Source organism: Lissotriton helveticus (assembly GCF_964261635.1).
Source record: "Lissotriton helveticus chromosome 1_1 unlocalized genomic scaffold, aLisHel1.1 SUPER_1_unloc_26, whole genome shotgun sequence".
Lineage (NCBI taxonomy): Eukaryota > Metazoa > Chordata > Amphibia > Caudata > Salamandridae > Lissotriton > Lissotriton helveticus.
Window position 1 is genome coordinate 1,413,140 of NW_027611666.1, and position 22,628 is coordinate 1,435,767.

Consider the following 22,628-nt stretch of genomic DNA (forward strand, 5'->3'; position numbering starts at 1 on the left):
GGATTAAAGAGCCATGAGGTAGAATCAAGGGTGAGATAAAGGAGCCGAGAGTGTCTGGGGTGGATTAAAGAGCCATGAGGTGGAATCAAGAGTGGGATAAAGGAGCCGAGAGTGTCTGGGGGTGGATTAAAGAGCCACGAGGTGGAATCAAGAGTGAGATTCAGGAGCCGGGAGTGTCTGTAGGTGGATTAAAGAGCCACGAGGTGGAATCAAGAGTCAGATAAAGGAGCGGGGAGTGGCTAGTGGTGGATTAAAGAGCCATGAGCTGGAATGAAGAGTGAGATAAAGGAACAGAGAGTGTCTGGGGGTGGATTAAAGAGCCAGGAGGTGGAATCAAGAGTGAGATAAAGGAGCCGAGAGTGTCTGGGTGGATTAAAGAGCCACGAGGTGGAATCAAGGGTGAGATAAAGGAGCCGGGAGTGTCTGGGGGTGGATTAAAGAGCCATGAGGTAGAATCAAGAGTGAGATAAAGTAGCCGAGAGTGGCTGGTGGTGGATTAAAGAGACACAAGGTGAAATCAAGAGTGAGCCGTAAGTATCTGTGTGCTCGCTCTGTTCCTTTTTGCCTGTTATTTGTCTGCTGTTGTATTATTTTTTGTGGTATCTGTTACCCACTGTTGTATTACTTTTTAGTATTCTGCTGCTGTGTTATCTTGTGCCCACTGTTGTATTCCTTTTCTTTGTTTTCTTTGCTTCCGCCCATTTTTTGCTCTGTAGCCCTCCAGCATTCCAGCCTACCTCTACCCTTCCCGCTGCTGCGTCCCCTGCGGCCCCTACCCCCGTTTGCCCATTCGTCCCACTCCCGTCTCCCATCTGCTCCTCCCTCCCACCTCCCCTTCTAATGGCTGCCGTGCCAAAAGCGTGCCGAATGCAAACCCGCCTGTACTCGTCCACGCCTGGTCCGCGCCCAGCGCCAGGCCACCCTGGGCCCCCAAACTCCACGATGCCCGCCGCCACTACCACACCAGCACCCTCCATGCACTCAACGCCGGCCGATCATACACCTGCTTCCTGGCCACCCCGAAGCGCACCCAAGGACCCTTCACCTGCCGGAGCTGCAGCTTCACTAGCCTCCAAGCCGCCACCTCGCCCATCGGGGTAGGATGCCACCACCTCAGATGCATACTACTCAACCACCGCTCTGCCCATAAGCATGGCATCGAACTCTGGGATCTACCCGACTTATCCTCCCCGGACGACGCCTTCCTGATGGAGACCTGGAATTAACCCCTCCTCTGCACCCGACATCGCCATAGCCATCCTGGACGGCTACAAGATCACACGCAGGGACCGTACCAACATAGCAGAAGGAGGAATCACCATCGTCCACACCCTCAGAATCTCGACCAGCACCAACGACACTCTCAGCTCCACCGAACACCAGCACTTCCAGATCCACATCGACCCCAATACCACCCTCAGAGGAACCCTCGTCTATAGACCCCCCCGGCCACAGTGAAGCAACTCCATCCTCGACTTCGACAGCACGCTTGCCCTTGCATCCATGGACTACATCCGCCTCAAAGACCTGAACTTCCACCCACTCCGCCGGACACATGCTCAACTGCATCTTCTCCACCAGCAACTACATCACCTTCAACCATACCACCAAACACCACTGGACCGACCACTGCTGCATGCACTTCACCTTCGAGAAACCCACCATGCACCACCACACACAACGGACTCAACGCTGCAGCTAGAGCAAAGTCACCGAAAACCAGCTAATGCCCACCCTTGCCTGAAATCCACCAACTGACACCGCCGTCACCGACACTGTGGCCCGCAACCTCAGGCAATGGATCGACGACTGTGCCAACACTCTCACCCCGATCAAGAAACCCTCAAACAGACGCATCAACAGAACATCCATCTGGTTCACCGCCGACCTCCAGGCATCTGAGTAGACCTGTCGAAGACTCGAGATGAAGTGGCACCACAAACAGACAACACCGGACAGTAATGCAGCCCAAAAGAGTGCCATCCACAGACACCACCAACTCATCCGAACTGTCAAAAGGACTTCCTTCAAGGAATGCTTTACAACAACACACACAACAGCAAAGAGCTCTTCAACATCATGAAGGAACTCTCCAACCCCAGCTCCAACTCCAACGACATCCTGCCATCGCAAGACCTCTGCGACTCCCTAGCCACCTTCTTCTACTGTAAGATCGCAGACATCCGTGACAGCTTCAACAACCGGGCCCCCTGACAGCCAACGACACCTCGGACTCACCACCCCCAGCCACACCAACCCCCTGCTCTCCTGTACCCATGTCACCGACGACAACACCAACAAAATCATGAACACCATCCACTCCGGCATACCATCAGACCCCTGCCAGCACCACATATTCAACAAAGCAAGCTCCACCATTGCACCCCATCTCCGCAAGATCATAAATAATTCCTTTGAGACCGCCACTTTCCCGGAGAGCTGGAAGCACGCCGAGATCAACGCCCTACTCAAGAAACCAAAGGCGAACCCTAAGGACCTCAAATACTTTCGGCCCATCTCCCTACTCCCGTACCGGCGAAAGTCATCATGAAGATTGTCAACAGACAACAGACCCTCCTCCTCAAGGAGAACAACATCCCCATCCGGATTCCGCAGCAACCACAACACCAAAACTGCCCTCATTGCCGCCACCGATGACATCAGGAACCTGCTGGAGAATGGAGAAACCGCAGCCCTCATCCTCCTGGACCTTTTGGCCGCCTTTGACACCGTCTGCCACTACACCCTACGCACACGCCTCCACAGCGCAGGGATCCGCGGCTAAGCCATGGACTGGACCACCTCCTTCCTCACTGGCAGAACACAGAGCTTCCGCCTCCCTCCGTTACGATCTAAAGTTACCAAGATCATCTGCGGCGTTCCCCAAGGATCATCCCTCGGCCCAACACTCATCAACATCTACATGGCACCGCTCACCCACAAAGCCCGATCGCATGACCTCAACATCATCTCATATGCCAACGACACCCAGCTGATCCTCTCCTTCACCAATGCCCCACCACCGCCAAAACCAACCTCCACGAAGGGATGAAGGCCGTCGCCGAATGGATGAAGAACAGCCGCCTGAAACCGATGGATGCACCCCGTTCACCTGGGATGACTCCTGAATGCCACACTGGGAGCTGCACCGACTCCCACCGACCACACACGCAATCTGGGGTCCATTCTGGACTCATCGCTGTCAAGGATCCAGCAAGTCAACACTGTATCCTCCTCCTGCCTCAACACCCTCTGCATGCTCCGCAAGATCTACAGAAGGATCCTCACGGAACCAGAAGGACAGTCACCCAGGCCCTCATCACCAGCAGGCAGGACTACGCCAATGCCCTCTACGCAGGAACCTCGGCCAAACTCCAGAAACGACTACAACGCATACAGAATGCCTCTGCATGCCTGAGCCTCGACATCCCCGGCCACAGCCAAATCACATCCCACCTGAGAGACCTGTACTGGCTCCCCGTCAACAAGAGGATCACCTTCAAGCTCCTCACCCATGCATACACGGCACTCCACAACACCGGACCAGCGTACCTCTGCAGACGACTCAGCTTCTACACCCCGAACTGCCAGCTTCGCTCCGCTGACCTTGCCCTCGCCCTCGCCACCGTCCCTGTGTGGGTGAAATACCCCCTCCGTCCTCAGACCCCATCCACTGAGTGAGAGACCCCTGTGTGGGTGAAATACCCCCTCCATCAGACACATCCACTGAGTGACAGACCCCTGTGTGGGTGAAATACACCCTCCGTCCTCAGACCCCATCCACTGAGTGAGAGATCCTTGTGTGGTTGAAATACCCCCTCCGTCCTCAGACCCCATCCACTAAGTGAGAGACCCCTGTGTGGGTGAAAACCCCACTCCATCCTCAGACCCCATCCACTGAGTGAGAGACCCCTGTGTGGGTACAAATATCCCCTGCATCAGACCCCATCCACTGAGTGAGAGACTCGTGTGTGGGTGAAATACCCCCTCCATCCTCTGACCCTCTCCACTGAGTGATAGACCCCCATATGGGTTACACCTAATGGTCTGTGTTATGACTTTATTGTGACTACAACCTGCTTCTTTGCTTGTTTTGTGAGTGAGCTCCTGAAGGGGGTGGTGGACAGGAAAGCAGCAGAGAAATGCAAACCCTGATGTGGTGCAAAGCAGCGGGAGAGTGTTGATTGTCGGAGGTAGTCATTGCGGCGAGGTCCGGCCCGTACAATTGCTGCTCCTCGAGAGGTATCGGTTTTCTTCAAAGTGTACTTTACATTTTATTAATAGCGCTTGCGCGCTGCCTGTGCTGCCGTTCCTAATACTTTCAGTGGCTGTTTGTGACCTGAGTTGTTTGTACTAAATACTAAAAGGTTGTGCTGCTTATTCGCAGCGAAACCCTCTTCTATGCAGTCCCGGCTATGTTTTTGCTTACTGGAGTGGCATCGTTCAATAAGAATGGAAAATATGTTCAATTTGTAGCGTTCCTTAAAAAGTAAACATTTCTTTAATTACAAATTTTCCTTGATTTATGTGTGGTACGACGTTCCCGTTGTGCGCTCTCTATCATCATGTAACTAGCATGTGTGGCAGAGTTTTTACCTTTTTTACAAGTCATGCAAATACATTGTAGGTGTCTTATTCCATTGTTGTGAAGACAGAAGCCTTATTTGGCACAATCGTCTAAGCTATTCAGCTTAGTTGTGCCAATGTAGCTTTGATTTTAGACTGAATTAATCTATTTAGCAAACAGGTTCTCTTGGTTTCTTCTAGCGAACCTTAATTCAGCACGGCTCACATGCTCAGTATCTATGTAGTAGCTCTCCGTGACAGCAACTTCTGAAAACAAATGTGTGCAGGGCCCTTCTGTTCATCTGGGTAGTGTGCGGGCTCTGCATTCACATCATAATGTTATGCAATTATTTCATAACCTGTTGCAGAGGCCTGCTTGGGAATGTTTAGCAGTGATACGAGTGTTTTTAATACCGAACGACTCTTGTTTAGCACGTACTCCGGTTCTTAGCTACATGACTGCGTTTTTGTCAAAACTATTGCATTTTATTTTCCATGGGCAGTTTCTTTAGTACATGTTAGTCTCGAGGTCACCTAAAAGCGATCATGGGAGTTCTGTACTTCGTTTTCATGTTACACCTGACCTAGCGCTGTCATCCGTACTGGAGTGTGCACGTGCCCTGCTCTCCACATGCGGCCTAAGCAGAATATTGCTTGTAAGACCTGAACTCTTCTGTTTTTATAAACGCCAAAACAAAAACCTTTTTTGAAAAGCAGTATGAAGACGGAAAAGGGAGAAGTGGTCCCTTAAAAAAAAACATGCTTGGACGAGGTACAGTTCACATTTAATGCTTCTAAAAATGATTTCTTCATTACCATGATTGATCATCTGTGTGCAATTTATATCCCATGAAGTTTTAAAACATATGCTCACAAAACGCCCTGGTGTAGCCACACTCAGGGCGGAGCATAAGGGAAGGGGAAAAAATAATAAAATATTGAGAAATGACAAGACACAACACAAATGTAACAAACCAAATGATAGAACAGTGAATATCACCCTGTGACTGGGAATGGTGATAAGACCAAGTGCAGTAAATGGGAAAGTGCTTTAAAAGTGGTTTGTGGATACCAATGAAACCTTTATTTAAGGTTCCACAACCAGGCTTAAAAAGAATGAGGATGGGTCGTGTTAGAGGAGAAGACTAGGTTCTCAAAACATTATTAGTTTTTCCCCTTCCCTTATGCTCCGGCCTGAGTGTGGCTACACCAGGGCGTTTTGTAAGCAGACCCGATGATGAAGCATGTCACACACTTTTGTGTGTGAGTGAGGGCAGTTTTCAAAACAGATTTATTTTTTCTGTCTCGTGTTGTTACACGTGTACTCTAATCTTTCCACCCCTTCTTGTGTGTTTACTTTGCCTTAGGGGGTTCGGAGCGGTGGAGTTGTATAATTTCTTTGACCCTCTCCCCTTCTTTGTGAATAGTGAGTTTTAAAACATATGCCTTTTGCTAGCAGGCCCCCTTCCAGTAACATTCATCTTAGAAAGGGGCTGTAGGTTAGTAAGTTTGCAATTCAGGGGCTATGTAGAAGCTTGAACGTCTTTCCAAAGCTTATAACTGTTTTAAAGGGCGTAGTAATTTCTGATATTTCGCTTTTTCCATGGACTTATGTGTTTGGTTTTATTTCAGGGGGAAAAATGTCTCTGTCTCTGAGAGCTGCAGCCATGCAGTCTGTCTCCGGTTAGTGCCCTTCCTTCCATTTCTGCTGCTTTGCTGCAGTTTTAAGACCTTGTTAGAGTTTACTGTTGCTCAAATAGGGGTAATTTCTGATATTTATCTGTTTCCCTAATCTTCATTACTTGACTTTGCCCGCCGCAAGACAGTGTCACTCATAGTCATTGAAATGTCATTCATAATTTCACTGAAATGATGAAAATGTCACACACAGCAATCTGAAACCTTGGCAGCTATGATTAAGTTTGGGGATTCACGGCCCTGTCAAATATAAAAAATCACCCCCAGGAACAGGAACATTAGAAACGCTGCCCAGTCTCATTGCAGCAGCTGTGTCTACCTTGCACACATTGAAGGAAATACAAGTCGTCATTTAAATTCACTCATGAATGTCATGTCTGTTCCTTTGCAGGCGCCAATGCTTGTTTCCCATACAAGACCCTGTCATGGACTGTGTATCCCCACACCTCTGTGACATTTAAAAACCCAGGTCTTTACAGTCACCAAAGCTTGTTTCCCTGCTGGAATCTGGAGGCGTCGGTTCCGTCAGTGGCCACCAGAGGGTGCTCCTCACCTGCTGATGAAACACACTGAGCTGCACATTGTATGGAAGGGAGAAGGGTTTCCTCTTCCGGGTCAGCAGTGGCAGAGACAGCACCAGCAGCAGCGGTGGTGACATCACTTCCGGCCTCTCCCGGTGTGTCCAGCCTGCTGCAGAGGAGGAAGGAGACCTGTCTGTCCGCAGCGACCTTCATCTTCAGACCCCAGACCTCCCCCGCCCCCCAGCTCCAGGAGGAGGAGAGAGCCCGGACAGGTTTCTGCTCAGGTAGGAGAGCTGCCAATTCACTTGGTTGCAATGTATGAATCCATGGATCAGATTCCCCCCCCCCTGGCATTCAGGAGAGCTCAGCTCTTCCTGCTGCTGAGGCTGAGTGGGGAGCGGAGGAGGAGAGGCCTGTCCAGGGGAGAGAGGGGGGGGGAGGTGCAGAGGAGGAGAGGCCTGTCCAGGGGGAGCAGAGGAGGTGAGGCCTGTCCAGGGGTGCAGAGGAGGGGAGGCCTGTCCAGGGGGAGCAGAGGAGGTGAGGCCTGTCCAGGGGTGCAGAGGAGGTGAGGCCTGTCCAGGGGAGCAGAGGAGGAGAGGCCTGTCCAGGGGTGCAGAGGAGGAGAGGCCTGTCCAGGGGTGCAGAGGAGGAGAGGTCTGTCCAGGGGTGCAGAGGAGGAGAGGCCTGTCCAGGGTTGCAGGGGAGGTGAGGTCTGTCCAGGGGTCAGAGGAGGTGAGGCCTGTTCAGGGGTGCAGAGGAGGAGAGGCCTGTCCAGGGCTGCAGAGGAGGTGAGGCCTGTCCAGGGGTGCAGAGGAGGTGAGGCCTGTCCAGAGGTGCAGAGGAGGAGTGACCTGTCCATGGGAGCAGAGGAGGTGAGGTCTGTCCAGGGGTCCAGAGGAGATGAGGCCTGTCCAGGGGTGCAGAGGTGGAGAGGCCTGTCCAGGGGTGCAGAGGAGGTGAGGCCTGTCCATGGGTCAGAGGAGGAGAGGCCTGTCCAGGGTTGCAGAGGAGGTGAGGCCTGTCCAGGGGTGCAGAGGAGATGAGGTCTGTCCAGGGGGTGCGGAGGAGGAGAGGCCTGTCCAGGGGTGCGGAGGAGGAGAGGCCTGTCCAGGGCTGCAGAGGAGGTGAGGCCTGTCCAGGGGTGCAGAGGAGGTGAGGCCTGTCCAGAGGTGCAGAGGAGGAGTGACCTGTCCATGGGAGCAGAGGAGGTGAGGTCTGTCCAGGGGTCCAGAGGAGATGAGGCCTGTCCAGGGGTGCAGAGGTGGAGAGGCCTGTCCAGGGGTGCAGAGGAGGTGAGGCCTGTCCATGGGTCAGAGGAGGAGAGGCCTGTCCAGGGTTGCAGAGGAGGTGAGGCCTGTCCAGGGGTGCAGAGGAGATGAGGTCTGTCCAGGGGGTGCGGAGGAGGTGAGGTCTGTCCAGGGGTCAGAGGAGGTGAGGCCTGTTCAGGGGTGCAGAGGAGGAGAGGCCTGTCCAGGGCTGCAGAGGAGGTGAGGCCTGTCCAGGGGTGCAGAGGAGGTGAGGCCTGTCCAGAGGTGCAGAGGAGGAGTGACCTGTCCATGGGAGCAGAGGAGGTGAGGTCTGTCCAGGGGTCCAGAGGAGATGAGGCCTGTCCAGGGGTGCAGAGGTGGAGAGGCCTGTCCAGGGGTCCAGAGGAGGTGAGGCCTGTCCATGGGTCAGAGGAGGAGAGGCCTGTCCAGGGGTGCAGAGGAGATGAGGTCTGTCCAGGGGGTGCGGAGGAGGAGAGGCCTGTCCAGGGGTGCGGAGGAGGAGAGGCCTGTCCAGGGGTGCAGAGGAGGAGAGGCCTGTCCAGGAATGCAGAGGAGAAGAGGCCTGTCCAGAGGAGGGGCAGAGGAGGTGAGGCCTGTCCATGGGAGCGGAGGAGGAGAGGCCCGTCCAGGGGAGCAGAGGAGGTGAGGCCTGTCTAGGGGTGCCGAGGAGGCGAGGCCTGTCCAGGGGTGCAGAGGAGGTGAGGCCTGTCCAGGGGTGTCGAGGAGGCGAGGCCTGTCCAGGGGTCGGGAGGAGATGAGGCCCGTCCAGGGGAGCAGAGGAGGTGAGGCCTGTCCAGGGGTGGAGAGGAGGTGAGGCCTGTCCAAGGGAGCAGAGGGGGTGAGGCCTGTCCATGGGAGCAGAGGAGGTGAGGCCTGTCCAGGGGGTGCAGAGGAGGTGAGGCCTGTCCAGGGGTGCACAGGAGGCGAGGCCTGTCCAGGGATGCAGAGGAGAAGAGACCTGTCCAGGGGTGCAGAGGAGGTGAGGCCTGTCCATGGGAGCAGAGGGGGTGAGGCCTGTCCATGGGAGCAGAGGAGGTGAGGCCTGTCCAGGGGGTGCAGAGTAGGTGAGGCATGTCTGTGGGTGCAGAGAAGGAGAGGCCTGTCCAGGGGTGCAGAGGAAGAGAGGCCTTTCCAGAGGAGGGACAGAGGAGGAGAGGCCTGTCCTGGGGTGCAGAGGAGGAGAGGCCTGTCCAGGGGTGCAGAGGAGGAGAGGCCTGTCCAGGGCTGCAGAGGAGGTGAGGCCTGTCCAGGGGTGCAGAGGAGGTGAGGCCTGTCCAGAGGTGCAGAGGAGGAGTGGCCTGTCCATGGGAGCAGAGGAGGTGAGGTCTGTCCAGGGGTCCAAAGGAGATGAGGCCTGTCCAGGGGTGCAGAGGAGGAGAGGCCTGTCCAGGGGTGCAGAGGAGGTGAGGCCTGTCCATGGGTCAGAGGAGGAGAGGCCTGTCCAGGAGTGCAGAGGAGGGGAGGCCTGTCCAGGGTTGCAGAGGAGGTGAGGCCTGTCCAGGGGTGCAGAGGAGATGAGGTCTGTCCAGGGGGTGTGGAAGAGGAGAGGCCTGTCCAGGGGTGTGGAGAAGGAGAGGCCTGTCCAGGGGTGCAGAGGAGGAGAGGCCTGTCCAGGGGTGCAGAGGAGAAGAGGCCTGTCCAGAGGAGGGGCAGAGGAGGTGAGGCCTGTCCATGGGAGCGGAGGAGGAGAGGCCTGTCCAGGGGAGCGGAGGAGGAGAGGCCCGTCCAGGGGAGCAGAGGAGGTGAGGCCTGTCCATGGGTGCAGAGGAGGTGAGGCCTGTCCAGGGGTGCAGAGGAGGTGAGGCCTGTCCAGGGGTGCAGAGGAGGTGAGGCCTTTCCATGGGAGCAGAGGGGGTGAGGCCTGTCCATGGGAGCAGAGGAGGTGAGGCCTGTCCAGGGGGTGCAGAGGAGGTGAGGCCTGTCCAGGGGTGCAGAGGAGGCGAGGCCTGTCCAGGGATGCAGAGGAGGAGAGACCTGTCCAGGGGTGCAGAGGAGGTGAGGCCTGTCCATGGGAGCAGAGGGGGTGAGGCCTGTCCATGGGAGCAGAGGAGGTGAGGCCTGTCCAGGGGGTGCAGAGGAGGTGAGGCCTGTCCATGGGAGCAGAGGAGGTGAGGTCTGTCCAGGGGTCCAGAGGAGATGAGGCCTGTCCATGGGTGCAGAGGAGGAGAGGCCTGTCCAGGGGTGCAGAGGAGGGGAGGCCTGTCCAGGGGAGCAGAGGATGAGAGGCCTGTCCAGGGGTGCAGAGGAGGTGAGGCTTGTCCAGGGGAAGGAGAGGAGCTGAGGCCTGTCGAGGGGTGCCGAGGAGGTGAGGCTTGTCCAGGGTTGCTGAGGAGGTGAGGTCTGTCCAGGGGTACAGAGGAGGTGAGGCCTGTCCAGGGGTGCAGAGGAGGTGATGCCTGTCCAGGGGTGCAGAGGAGGTGAAGCCTGTCCAGGGGTGCAGAGAAGGAGAGGCCTGTCCAGGGCTGCAGAGGAAGGGAGACCTGTCCAGGGGTGCAGAGGAGGTGAGGTCTGTCCAGGGGTGCAGAGGAGGTGAGGCCTGTCCAGGGTTGCAGAGGAGGTGAGGTCTGTCCAAGGGTACAGAGGAGGTGAGGCCTGTCCAGGGGTGCAGAGGAGGTGAGGCCTGTCCAGGGGTGCAGAGGAGGTGAAGCCTGTCCAGGGGTGCAGATAAGGAGAGACCTGTCCAGGGGTGCAGAGGAGGTGAGGTCTGTCCAGGGGTGCAGAGGAGGGGAGGCCTGTCCAGGGGTGCAGAGGAGGTGAAGCCTGTCCAGGGGTGCAGAGGAGGTGAGGTCTGTCCAGGGTTGCAGAGGAGGTGAGGCCTGTCCAGGGGTGCAGAGGAGGCGAGGCCTGTCCAGGGATGCAGAGGAGTTGAGGTCTGTCCAGGGGTGTAGGCATAGAGGCCTGTCCTGGCTTGTCATCTGGGTTCTGTGCGTTTAGACAGCATAGACTATAGGATTGGTGTCAGACTGATTCTGGATACTTCTATCTGGTATGTTGGCGTGTATACCAGCTAGCTCACAGTGCCAATGGAAACTACTCTTACCAAGGAGGGAAGAGTTTCTGGCAACTATCAAACATGACAACTCTGATCCCCTCAGATAGATACACAGAATAAACGGTTGGGATGTTTTCAATATGTATTTTATGAACAGTCGTTATTCTAGTGTTAAATAGATGTGCTGAGACAATCAATAGACAGTAGAGGATATACATAACTCGAAGCGCTAGAAACGTAAAAGGATGATAGATTTCTACCATTCTGCTAAAATAATGAATGCATACAAGCATATAAAATACATTACAGTAAAATGCGTACTCCTACGATGTAATCCTAGCTAGATGTACCTAAGTGTACCAAGCATGTATGTAGGTGTTAAGCCAAGAATCCTCCTAGGATAAGTCAAACCCCATTACCTGAATTGAGAGAGTGTGGGACCCCCGTTCTGGTCTCGAACTGGACAACCCGCAAGGGATGTTCAGACCACTGCGAGCTGGAGTGTCTGAATGCAGGAACCTCAGCGTCTCGTTGCAGTGTGTCGGCATGAAAGTCCTGATCTCCCCTCTCTTAACTCAGTAAGATGTGCTGTATTTATACAAAAAATATCTAGTGTTTCTTTATCCCTTGTTGCTTGTACTAGCCATTTTTGGATTTGAGCATGACGTAGGGGATGAACCTTGTACATAGATATTATGCAGGTGGTGTAGCTTCTACCTAGGTTTCCAAGAACCCTCATGAATATTCATTCATACTGTGTGAGTCCATTGATGTAGTTATAGGAGGCTATGGTTTAGGGAAAAACCCTCCTGCTGCACCCAGGACTTGAACTAGGTAAAGGTTCAATCCTAAAAGGTGAAAGTATATGATATTACCCAGACCTATATATGGGTACCTATATGGAACATAACAGGTCCTCACCAGGCCACGGTTCACATCCTGGACCTCACAAGGCCCTGGTCCACCAGGCCCCAGGTCATGTCCTGGTCCTCACTAGACCCAGGCTCACGTCCTGGTCCTCACAAGGCCCTGGCTCACATTCTGGTCCTCGCAAGGCCCCAGCTCAGGTCTTGGTCCACCAGGCTTCGGCTCACATCCTGGTCCTCACAAGACCCTGACTCATGTCCTGGTCCTCACAAGGCCCTGGCTCACGTCCTGTTCCTCTGAAAATCTGGACCCTGTTGTTACCCCGATATCGAGGTCCAATACCCATGTCACAAAATATCAACGTACCATGACGAATTTGGTATCAACGAACCGGTAATGATTAGGACATCATCCCTATGCATTTGCGTCGTGATTGAGGCATGCCAACACCCTTAAACTATTGTTTCCGTTCCGACCCCTTGGACTCCATTTTGTAAACGGCATCCATCTTATATCTTGCCCTCATGATAAGTCAATTAAAGGTCGAGCTTGATCTAAAAGGACACGTCCACCTTCCCTGACTTCCCCCTGACCTGTCCCAACTGACTCCATTGCCTTTAGCCGATTCTGTTTGGGCAGCTCCTCGCCCAGTGGCCGAATACGATAAGCATCAATGCATAACATGCCATAAACCATTCACTACATTCAGATCATGTTTTCTACACACATACACACCTGTCCACGCTCCTTGTTTATGGCCAGTTTTATGACTAGGAGGTGCCTTCCTTTATTGGGGTTTCATCGATATCTGATGAGAGTTCCGGGACTGGCTGGGTAATCTATCATGAACTGGACATCTAAAATGTGGGCTTGCTTACATGACTTCGCTCTTTGTATTATTGTAGAAATATGTGTATAGCCATATCATAAACTAAAGAATTCTTGCTTGGAGCTATTGTTCGTGTATATAAGGAGAAGGCTGGTTCTGTAAAAACAAACAGTCTCCTGAGAACACACGATCCGTGTTGTCGTGCTTCTAGGACACATGTTACTTGGTAGCTGCCAATAAAACTTGATCTTTGACTGCGACTAGAAGACTCCGTGTTTCTGTGGTCCGGAACAAGGGAGAACTCAGAGGTCTTCGGGTGTTATCCCCTGGCACCACCGGGTTCCTAAAAACTCAGTACCTCAGTTGGCGCCCAACGTGGGGCGGTATCAAGCGGCGACGGTCCAAGCCAGATGTTCGTGAGGAGCTTCGTGTGAAACTTCCAGAGGACGGCCAGCCACTTCAACGACCCCTGTATGTCGACGTGGTTCCGAAGGTCTTTGTTGCGAGGTTCCCCGCGTCCCGACGGCTACGAAGGACTGCTGCCCTGACTATCGCCTTGTTTTGGACCCAGTGATCCTTGGTAGAGCGAAACGATAGACGAGTCTTCTAGCGACGTCATCGATCTTCAAATACTTCAGTTAAGTATAAGTGGAGCGTCTCCCAGTCCTTAGTTTGTCCTTAGTTTTTGGTATCCTTGAGATACGCTTTGATTTGGTACTTGCAAGCCCCAAAGCCGAAGGACTCGTGTATTCACGAGAAATATCGTAATAGATAATCCTTTGAAGTTTGAAGCTAGACTAGTGAGCGAAGATGCCTGGTTTTAGCAGACTTGGAAACTTGTTTTGTCTTGGTTGTAGTAAGGACTCCCGATTAGAGGATTCTTGTCCGGTTCCTCCAATTGGAACTCCAACGTATGAGCTCTATGTAAAACACGGCGTAGGTCCTATCACGTATAATGAAGCGTGGATAAAATACACTCGCAAGGATGGTGTTTTAAAATGGCCCCAATATGGTAGTTTTGACTCAGAAATATTAGATAACTTAGAGGTCAAAATGTTCAAGAAAAAAGCCCGTCCGGCGATGTTTGACTCTTTCCGCTTATGGCGCAAAGAAGCCAAACAGAAAGAAATAAGATTTAGCGAAAAAGAATAAAAGAGGAATGTCGATGGTGTAAGCTGCCGTTGCATACAGAGATAACGAGGAAGAACAGGAAAACGAACAAATGTTTAGGAGCAAGAAACTAGCAGTAGATAAATGCTACCCAATGTTACCACATAAGGGACAAGGTCAAGAGGAAAAATCCGAGAAAGATCCATTAATGTCCCACTTATTAAACTCACCTCCACCGTATGCGTTAGACGCTACCGCACCCCCAAAGCATTTTACTATACCGCGCCCTGGCGCACGTAACCCAGCTCTTGCACAAACGCCAGCTCCTCTTCAGCTGGTTCCTACTTCTCCGGTGCAGCCTTCTCAAGCGCCGCCGTCTTTGCTACATACTCCATCTACTTCTACGACTTTGCCTACAGCTCCCCAACTATTCCCTATGATACTACGTCTGCCACTGTTTCATCTTCCTCTGCTATTGCCTCTACTTCTTCTTTGTCTCAGCGTGTCTTTTCCGATACACTTGCCCCTCCGCAAGCTTCTCCTTCTATTGGACAAAGAGTGACTCGTCACTGGTCTATTTTCACCTTTCTTTGGGTCGCCCAAAACGACCCTTAAAACAGAACATAGACAGTCACGTAGTCAACTGCCTGATTACGAGGAACCAAAAGTGCTGAATGAACTAGCACGTCAATGGATTGCAGATACTGCTAGATATGATGTTCAGTCTGTTATGGATGTTTTCCGCCAATGGAATGCACCCACTCAGAGATACGTATTCGAAGAAATGTGTGTATATCTGTGCGAAGATTTGGAGACAAATGATCCCAAATGCACAATGGACGAACTATGGCGTACACGTTTTAAGTTCCACGAAGGTATTATTATAGGCGCAGATGTCGAAAAAGCGATAGAGTTATTGCTCTCTTATAGGAGTAAGGGAAACATCTCTAGATCATTACACAAAGACGACGTATCAGTTAGGAAAAGAGCGAGACAGTACCCCATGAGAGAGGTTCCTCCGGTTTGGATGGAAGGTGACGCGACTGCAGTTCCACCGGTTCTGCCTCATTTCCAGCGCGTATGGGTACATGTCCCCTGGAAAAGATCCGAAGTCTTAGCACTCAAGCAGTCACTGCCTGATCCTCGTAAAAACCCTGTGGTAAATAAATAAATTACCGGTACTATTTTTCTATGCATTTAAAGGAAAAAGGATAGCTCAATAAATGAGAGGCAGAGTCCGTGGTATCGGAGTCATACGGGTTTTAATGAAATGGCTCGAGCCAATGGACATCGGGTTCCATCACCTGCTAAGGTTCAGGAAGGGACAGACAATCTCTTATTAACATCATACAGTATATATAATAAAACAGTACAGTTGCATTGAATACAGTAGGCGTAACAAGTGAAAAAGGAAGATAAGAACATATGGGCGTGAAAGAAGGCGTGCACGGAGGTGTGTCATGTAAACGTCACAGAAGTGTCACAGGTGGGTGGACACATGGAGGGGGTTTCATGGGCAGCTGGAACCTTTAACCTACTGGTGCGCGCAAAACTAGCCATGACGTGTAACTGGGGAGAGCTGGGGGGCGCTGACTTCTAGCACTAGTAGAGGAGACTAAAGTCTAGGATGTCAGAACGACCTGTACCTATAGCATATCTGATATCTTGTGTTTAGAGTACATGTTGCTTGATTCTAAAAGTCATCAGGGCAAAGGCTACTTGTCACTAAAGCTAGTGTATGCATATTTTCTTCATGTATTGCGTGAACTATGAATCCTCTATGGATACTAATTCAGGAAATCACTTTGCATGGAGACAGAAAGACTGGACTGTAGACGAATATGTTTATCCTGTTCGTTAGCTAGGAATGTGAAGACGGGGAGTTGAACAGATAACTGTAGGCATAATATATTCTTGGCAGGCCGAGCCGGGCACCGTGTTGCTTGGCAGGAAGTAAGGGAAGGGTCAGGGATGCGGGCGGGGCTGCATCTCTCGGAGTGTTACAGGAGGCTTGAGGCCTGGATCTCATGTCCGGGCCCTGCTGAGCCTTAGAAACGGGTGCATCTCGATGATTTAACGTGCACCATGTAAAGACATTGGCAACATAGGCCTAAAAGCCTAATTCACGTTGCTTTCACGGAGGACTGGATAACTGACATACTAACGTTGGACGTAACTGTAAATACGTCTTTATATTCGGTCATGAAGGGAAAATGCATAGAAATCATATATATATATTACATGTTGGGGAACACGTAGGGACACATAGCAGGGCAAAATTCAATTTTCCTCAAACCGACTGGGTATTATAAGGAGTTATCGCAAACTGCAAGCTCATGTATAATGAATTTAGCGGATGTAGACATGTTGTTTGGGAACGTTGTTCCACATCCTTTATGGAGCAAAATCCGTCATACGGATCATGACCAGGAATTAGGAGACTCATGGGCTAACATTACCGCTACAGATGCTAGACAAGTTGGTGGTTTCAAACCTGAGCCGTTAATAGCTGAACTTCCCGGTAGAATTATCGCGTACATGAAGACAATTATGCCTGAAGTACGCGTGAACTGGGACAAGCTATCTGCATGCAAGCAGAAGAAGGATGAGAGTATATCTGACTTTTTCACGAGGTTTGAGGAGACTTTCACCGATCATAGTGGTCAGGACATGGCTACCAAAGGTGGTCAAAGATTGTTTGTAGACAAATTCGTACATAATTTGCTTCCTGAACTTTGTACTAAATTAAAAGATTCAGAGAGTGCTTGGGCTGTCTCTACGTCAGCGCAAATTTTTGCTACAGCCCAGTACTATGAAAATAGGCGCAAAGACGAGCTAGATAAGGCAGATAAAAAGACGAAAGATTTAAAAACTAAAGTTCTTCTCCAACAGGCCTATCCGCCTCGTACAACTAGTCAGCCTAATTCTCAACAATCACAGCAGTATTCGAGAAACACGCAAGGGAACGAGTTTTCCCATCAGCGTCTTCCGTATGGCCCGAATCAATGTGCGTATTGCAAGGAAGAGGGTCACTTTAAAGGTAATTGTCCGGCTCTTGCGCGACGTTTAAATGGCGCTTCAGGTGTAAGGGGAAGAGGTGTTCAACATGCCCCTAGAGGTAGGGGCCGTGGAAATTTCACCCAAAATACAACTTCCTTTCCGCCTCAGAATTCCATGAACAGCTTTGACCAACACAATAATTCATCGTCTAGGTCAGCTCAGTACTATGCTGACGACTATTACACCGAACACGAAAATGAGGGTAATAATTGCTAGGACAGCCATGGACAAAGAGAGGGAGTTGTTTCAGTTCCAGTAGATCAGAATGGACCTTATGTCGAGGTGATTACCTCAGGAGTGTCAGAGCCATTTCTGCTGGATACTGGTGCTACAAAAAGTTCTATTATGCACTCGAAACTTCCTGGCGCACCTTTGTCTGGCGAAATGAATGTTTCAGTAGGTTTCTCTGGCGCCCCTGTTAGAAACCCGATCTCTAGTCCTATATCCCTTTCTGTTGGCCCATGCGAATTAGAAGCACCCCTCATTCTTACAACAGGTTGCGGTGAAAATTTGTTAGGATTGGATTTGCTAAAGAGGTTATACGCGACTTTGTACTGTTCTCCCTCGGGAGTACAACTTACTTTAGGGAAAAAAGTCATTTCTCCAATGTATTTGTCAAAAGAAAATATTCCAATTGAATTGTCATCACTTCCTGATATACTGTGGGCTAATGGTTCCAATGATGTAGGTCGTTTGGAGAAAGCCCCGTATGTCATAACTTTAAAAGCTAACGTTAGGTTGCCACGTATTCCTCAATACAAAATATCTAGCGAATGCGAAAAAGTGTTGTTAGCGATTGTTCATGATCTAATTGATAAAGATGTCATCGAAGAAACAACAGGTAATGTTTGTAACAGTCCAGTTTTGCCCGTCTTAAAGCGTACTGATCCTTCACAGCCCCCTGTGTATAGGTTCGTGATTGACCTCAGAGAAGTGAATAAGGTAGTTATTCCACAGTTTCCAGTTGTCCCCGACATTACTGCTTTATTGACAATGGTCCCAGCTTCAGCAGCTTGGTTCTCGGTGATTGACCTGAAGAACGCTTTCTTCAGCATCCCGATTGCTGAGGAGAGTAGAGATATTTTCGGCTTTAATTTAGGAGGACGAAGCTTCCGCTTCAAATGCGCTCCTCAAGGCTACTGCGAAAGCCCATCAATATTCAGTCAGGCCCTGAAAACACAACTGGACACGATTATTCTACCCGATGGTTCAAGTCTGATTCAGTATGTAGACGATCTACTGATCGCTGCAGACACTGAGGAGATTTGCAAGGAAGCAACGATGTCACTATTGCGTTACTTATGTGACATGAAGCACAAAGTCTCTCTTTCAAAACTGCAATTTTGCCGACAAGAAGTAACCTACTTAGGTCACATCTTGTCGAAGGAGGGAAGGAGACTGACACCAGAAAGAATACAGGCAATTGCAGAACTAAGTGCCCCAAGGACACAGAGAGAGGTTCGAGCCTTCTTGGGCATTACATCGTACTGTAGACAATGGATACTGAATTTCTCACTACTAGCCAAACCCTTGCTGGTACTACTCCGCAAAGACACGCCTAATCCTATGCCCTGGTCTGAAGATTGTCAGACGAGTTTCCACGAGTTGCGTGATGCATTGTGTTCGGCTCCTGTGTTGGGAAACCCCAACTACAGTAAGCCTTTTACATTATATGTCCACGAGAAGGAAGGTTGTGCATTATCAGTCTTAACACAACACTTTGGGGACACACAGCGCCCATGCGCGTATTTTTCGGCAACTCTGGATCCTGTGGCTAAGGCACTGCCAAGTTGTCTGAGAGCTACCGCCGCAGCAGCTGTCTGCATTCGACAGTCTGCTGGGTTAGTCATGAATAATACTCTGATCGTTATGGTTCCGCATGCAGTAGACATCTTGCTAAACAGGACAAAGACACAACATCTTACTAGCGCTCGACTATCCAGTTACGAGCTTACCTTGTTAGCAAGTCACATCCACATAAAGAGGTGTGATACACTCAACCCCGCTACGCTATTACCCATCCCGACAGAGACAGACAAGATTGACAAACATGACTGCTGCTTTAGGACAGAAGAAGAGACAAAAGGGAGAGTAGACCTACAGGACACTCCCCTTCCTGAATGCAATGACACTCTATGGGTTGATGGTTCATGTTTCAAGTTGCCGAATGGTGATACGACTGCAGCATATGCCGTAACAACATTACACACCATTGTAGAGACCGCACGCATTTCCCACAATTCTGCACAAGCCGCGGAACTAATTGCACTTACCAGAGCATGTGTGTTAGCGACAGGAAAGCGAGTGAATGTGTACACTGACAGCCAATATGCCTTTGGCATGGCTCACAGTTTTGGGAGATTGTGGCGTGAACGTGGTTTCCTTACATCACATGGTGCAAAGATACAACATGGTCAGCTAGTTAATGAGCTCCTCGAGTCACTCACTTTGCCACTACAAGTTGCAATTATGAAATGCAGTGCACACAAAAAGATTCATGATGATGTTGGCCGCGGGAATGCATTTGCAGATGAGGTTGCGAAAGAGACTGCAAGGAACACAATGAGTCGGATGTATGTTGTAGGTCCCGCTAGATGGATCACTGATGTAGGAATGTGTGAGGACACCATTGAAAGCGTGAAATGTATACAAGCCGAAGCCACTGAGAAAGAGGTGAATGAATGGAGAGAAAGTAAAGGTAGGTTAGATGCGAATGGTTGTTGGATCGAATTGTCGGAACACCAGCGATGGCTATTACCTAAAGCATATGTACTTGCAGTAGTAACGATGGCTCACGGAATTGCGCACATCAGTTCGAAAGGAATATGCAAACTATTGGCCCCAGTATGGCAGAATAGTAATATCCCAAAATATGCAGATAATGTGGTCAGAAACTGTATGGTGTCTTTGAAGTACAATCCCGGTAGGGGAACCCCAACTCCAGCTGGTCATTTTGCGCCTCCAACGTATCCGTTCGAGGTTTTGCAGCTTGATTTCATCCACATGGAGAGGTGCAACAATCTGAAGTATGTGCTCGTTGTTGTTTGCGCTTTTTCCAGGTGGGTGGAAGCGTACCCCCTTAAGGACAACACCGCTTTGACAACTGCCAAAGCCCTTGTCAAAGAGTTCTTCCCTAGATTCGGTATGCCTAGAATTGTCTGGAGTGATAATGGAAGTGAATTCGTAGGACGCGTGATGAAGAGAGTGTGTGAGTGTCTAGGCATACACCAGAAGTTCCACGCTGCAAATCACCCCCAATCAGCTGGATTAGTAGAGTGCTACAATGGCACTTTAAAACTCAAACTAGCCAAGATCCAAGCCAGCACAGGTCTTAAATGGCCTGACGCCTTGCCCCTAGCACTCTTGTCAACCAGAATGACTGTCCATTCCAGATTAGGGCTCAGCCCTCACGAAATAGTGTTTGGCCGCCCAGCCAACGTCTGGGGCGTGCCAAGGCCAAAGAAACTCAGCGAAATAGAACACCCCGTACTGCTTGACTATTTGTGCGATTTGACAACTAAATTGCGTGTTTTACACCAACAGGTTCACAGTTCCTCTCCACCAGCCTCTGACGATCCTGGTCACGCCATCAAACCCGGCACGTGGGTTTTGGTGCGGAATTTCCAGCGCACCAGCAACGGACAGCCGAGGTGGACCGGACCATACCTGGTACTTCTTTCCACGAGATCTGCTGTTCGGGTGGAAGGCAAAAAGAATTGGGTACATGGGACCCATTGTAAACGGGTCCCTCTACCCCTTCCATACGACCGGTGGGTCAATGAAGGATTTGCCGACTCTGAGACAGAATCCGTACCTCGCTTCATCCCTTTCAGCGATGCACGTCTGAAAGAAACTGGTACCGAAAAGGAGAGTGACTACATTTTACAAGGACTTGGGTCACCATCTATGCAGTTGGACACTACCGAACCTGAGACATTGTTTGAAGACCACACCGTACCTGAGAAACGGCAATATAATCTCAGGTTGAGACAAAGAGACTAATAAAAGACGACTTTACTGTGATTTCCCTTCCCCCAAGAACTATTTTTGATTTTTCAGCTCTCTCGCCCAGGGAACTTGCTCATTTTTTGATTTTCGAACCGCCATCCGGTTCTGCTGCTAGGGTCGCGGTTGAAGTCTGGGGAGTGCAACTGGGGAAGTTTTAGGTCAACGGTTCTGGTTGGTCCGAGGGAATTACCCCGGACTGAACAGAGCGCACTCCCTGGGAGAATCAATAAACCACCGCGGGCAGCAACTAGAGGATGGAGTTTCCTAGGGTAGAGAGACCTATCAGACTCACGAACTTTGAAAAACAATTATGCACGATACTGTCCAAAAGAACGTTCCTGATAATATGTGTTTTAATGCTGTGTAACATAGTGATGTTTTTTACTGGTTATATTCTATTCGTATTTCAAGTTTCCTTGTTTGCAAATGACACCCGGCCAGTGCCTCCTCCCACTCTCTCTCCACACTACTTTCACCCTCTACCTGAACACGAGTCTGCCAGAAGACTCGAATTCGTAAACAACTCATTCATTCAACTCCTCCACCAACACCAGTCCATAATGAACACATCAAACTGTTGGATATGCGGACTCATGCCACACACGACTGATAAGGGTATCCCATACTTCATCCTGCCATTCAGTTATTATGGTTCTCTGTGGGCTTTCCAGACCATGTTCCTATTCGCCCTAGAACCATACCCGACCCGTTCCACTGAGAGCGATTCCAGTAACAAGGCACTAATAGCAGGGATAAGGAATATGAGTAGGGATATCGACACATACCTGACAATCCCCAAGGATGAACTCACTCCATACGCTCGTTGGAACGTAACTAAATATGGGGTTTATCTGAGTAAGAGCCAGACAGCGAAGAAATCCCGCCCAGTTTGGATAGTACCCCACCGAGGTCACTTATGTTTACAAGGTATTGGTAGGGATCCCACAGCACAATTAGGAAAGAGCATTTGCACGGAAACATATGTATTCGCTTCCCGAACTTCTCCTATACTTTTAGCAGCCAAAGGCACATATTTCATCTGCCACGATCAAGCTTACACATGGTTACCCTCGGACTTCTCAGGCACATGCTTCGTCTCATTTCTGCTGCCTCCCACCTACACGGCCAGAGCAGATTACCATCGGACAAGGACAGCTAGAGGTGTCGTGAGTAAAGACGACACCGCGGGTCAGGAATTTGCAGACTTCGCAAAGGGTTTTCTGCCATTTTGGGGGCCTATGGTGAACAGCAGGAATATTCGCAAGTTATCAACGATAGTTGAATCCACAGTGATTGAAACGGCCGGAGCCCTTGGCAACTTGACAACCGAGCTTCAGTCGGATCGACTTATGACCCTTCAGAACCGGGTTGCCCTAGATATCATACTCGCCGATCGTGGTGGTGTGTGTAGAGTCATCCAATCCAGTTGTTGCATTTTCATCCCTGACAATGCGCCGACAGTGTACTAGGCCATCTCTAAGCTACATGAAATCTCTGGTTCTCTTCACATAGAAAAAGGGGATTGGTCCTTGCTGGGGTGGTTCTGGGAACTGATCACTGCCTGGGGATGGAAAACACTGATCTTCATTGGGATGATCTTAGCACTTCTGTTCATGTTTTGCCTGTGTATACAGTGCGCTCCTGCACTATGTGGCCTCTGTGCTACCTCGTGTGTACGGAAGCCTGTGTCAAGGGACGAACTGAGTAAC

At 50.6% G+C, this 22,628-nt stretch overlaps 1 protein-coding gene across 1 annotated transcript in view; it reads left to right on the forward strand.

Annotated features, from left to right (window-relative positions):
* Positions 1-6,939: 6,939 nt before the first annotated feature.
* LOC144805804 (uncharacterized) overlaps positions 6,940-22,628 on the forward strand; it is a 41,227-nt gene continuing 25,538 nt past the window's right edge. Inside the window, exon 1 of the mRNA XM_078672284.1 lies at positions 6,940-7,069. The gene's annotated coding sequence lies outside the window, so the exon portion shown is untranslated. The remainder of the gene's footprint in view (positions 7,070-22,628) is intronic.